Source organism: Notolepis coatsorum (genome assembly GCF_963971535.1).
Source record: "Notolepis coatsorum genome assembly, chromosome: 17".
Lineage (NCBI taxonomy): Eukaryota > Metazoa > Chordata > Actinopteri > Aulopiformes > Paralepididae > Notolepis > Notolepis coatsorum.
Genome location: NC_140181.1, coordinates 76,009,555 through 76,012,767, shown reverse-complemented (window position 1 = coordinate 76,012,767; position 3,213 = coordinate 76,009,555).

Below are 3,213 nucleotides of genomic sequence, written 5' to 3'. Positions count from 1 at the left end.
GATGGATTTTTCTTTTTCTTTAAGCCATTAAACTATCAGAAATAGAGCTTCCTGATCGTATAATCTACTCTATTGCGTTGTGTTCTATAGCCCTAAGTCTGTTACAAAAAACACTGTTGTTTGCACGGCGGAAGAAAGAAATCAAATGAGAGTTGGGTTATTTCCCAGATCTGGTTTATTCAAAGTCCAAAAGTGAATAAGAATCGTCTGGTTCAGTCAATGAATGTGCAATGATATTAATGTAACAAAGCACTATGCCGCTTGTCATTAATATCAGACTAATACAAAGTAGTTTAAGAGTAATAATCTTCAATGGCGTAGGTTGTTGATTTCTTTGTTGTCAGGGCAACAAAGGAATTCTTGTTCTCGTCCTCAGCTTCAGGCAGTCCTCCCTCCGTCCGGCTTGTCCATTCAATGTTTCCAGGAGCTTCCTTTTTTTCTGCCTCAATGCATTCTCTTCTTAAAGGATAAATCCCGCCCCTGAGCGAACGACGACCTGATTCGTCAGAGGGCGGGCTCTACGTCCTGATTGGCTAAGGCTCATAGCGGCCATTTTGAATTGGGATTGGCGGCCATTTTAGAAGTCACACAACACCCTATATGGAGTATTTTTTAACCTAGAGGCAGTCTTTGCTATTTTTAAGAACAAAAGTACTGTTCTGGAGTTTTAGCATTTTAAAGTATACAGCATTTGATTTTACTAACTAAAAGATTAGAGATTAGTTATGACTATACTTAAACAGTGAATTTAAGTATTTTCCAGAAGTCTGTGGCTTTCTAAAGCCCTAATTTAGCCCTATTTGTTGGTTTTAACAAGAACAAAGGAATCTATCTTTCTATATTTCAAGTAAAAGGTTATTTTACTATTCTCCAAGTATTTTAAGTCTACTTGCAACGTTTTTCTTTAATCCAAACACACTCAACACAACCAAAACACACACTAAACAACTAAAACACACACTCAACACAACCTAAACACACACTAAACACAACCTAAACACATATTCAACACTGCCTCCACAATGCAACATAAGCACACACTCAACTAATCATTCTGACTCCATAACCAAAACGCACACTCAACAAACCATTATAAGGCCCAAATACAACCTAAATACACACTACACAATACAGCCTAAATACACACTACACAATACAGCCTAAATACACACTACACACAATACAACCTAAATACACACTACATGATACAGCCTAAATACACACACACACACACACACGCACACACATGCACGCACACACACACACACACACACACACACACACACACACACACACACACACACACACACACACACACACACACACACACACATTAATACACAATGTGTGTGTGTAAATGTGTGTGTATATGTGTGTATGTATTAATGTGTGTGTGTGTGTGTGTTCAAGTTTCAAGTTTCAAGTTTCTTTAATAGTTGTCATACAGAAGTACAGAATACTTTTATACAAAATGCTTCTTACTGTTACGCTCCAGAGACTGTGCAAGACAAGATAAGTATGAAATAAAATAACATAGTATAGCATGTAAATTAGAAGTAAAAAAAAATGAGGTCACTGTGTTCAGTATAGACATATGTACAATGTTCGATGCAGAATAGACGTAACTGAGTTACCATATAATATACAATACTATGCAGTGTACTAATATACAATACTATATAGTGCAAGGCAGAAATGGGATGAGGTGCAATTTAGGTACAATTTACAGTAGGTGTAAAGGCATTGGATCAGTTATTCACCGCCGTCTGTCCGTGGTCCTGTCAACTGATTAACAGACTGTTAACAGATTAACAGTCAACGCGGTTTCATTGCTGGGTTAAGTACTTCTATTCTATTCACATAATACGCTTACTTCATATATCTACTCCATTCACATATATGCCTACCACTTGTATCTATTGCTATGTCCGCCTACTACAATCTCATGAGCTGTCTAACGCCTGTCCCGTCTCCCTGTCTTCCTATGACTTGCTGTCCTGGAGTGTTGACCGGAGTGTTGGACGTCCCGTGACGAAGGCCGGGAGATTGCGACCCCCTCTGCGTGCCCCCCTGTCTTCGGAGGTTTCGTAGTGGTGACCGGAGTGCCGGATGTCCCGCGATGATGTCGGGGAGTTCGCGACCCTCTCTGTGCCACCCCCCCTTCCCCCTGTCTCCGGCTGTCCCTGAGCAACGACCGGAGTGCTGAATGTCCCGTGACTAAGACGGGGAGGACGTGACCCTCTTGCGCCGCCCCTGTGCTTCAAATAGATCCGCTATCAACTCTATCTTTAATTTTTCAAAATGTACAGTTGCTATTGCATGCACTCATCTGTGTTTCACTACACACATGAGTGCATGCTTACCAACTGTCCGTCTGCAACACTACTATCACCGACATCTAAGAAGGGAGATCCCCCCTTGAACGGCCCTTCTAAGGTTTCTCTCCTCCACATTGCCTGTGGAGCTTTTTTCCCTATTGTTAGGTTTTAGTGAGTTTTTCCTTACCTTCGCGTGGGGTATGTCTGGGAGTGCTTGCATTCTTTCATTTATTTGCATTCATCTAAAAAATGTTTGGACCCTATGGTGTTCTTGTTCTGTTCTTGACTTATTGTTATGTTGTCTTCTTGACTTGTTTAAAGAAGACCTGTACGGCCCATGGGGACATTAACGTGTGTTGTCGGGCCCTATAAATAAATTTGATTTGATTTGATTTGTGTACGAGTTGTAGTGCAAATCCTTTATCAATAAATATAAAGTGTGTTTGTGTGATCTAAAGTGTGGAGAGTGGGTGCTGCAGTGTGTTGTTTGTTTAAGTGAGTGTGTGCGTGTGGGTGTGTGTGCTGTGTGCATTTGATGGTTGTTGTATAGTGTTTATTGTTCGTTTAGCAGCCCGATGGCCTGGGGATAGAAGCTTCTTCTGAGTCTTTCTGTGCTCGCCTTAAGACTCCGGTATCGCTTGCCTGACCGCAGCAGTTCAAAGAGGCAGTTGTTCGGGTGGCTGGAGTCCTTGATGATTCTCTTAGCCTTCCCCCTGCACTGCTTGTTGTAAATGTTCTGGAGGGTGGGAAGCCCCCCTCCAATTGTGCGTTCGGCTGAACGTGTCACTCTTTGTAGTCTGCTACGGTCTTGTGCAGTGCTATTCCCAAACCAGGAGGTGATGTTGCCAGTCAGGATGCTCTCTATTGTACATGAGTAGAAGTTCCTAAGGATCTT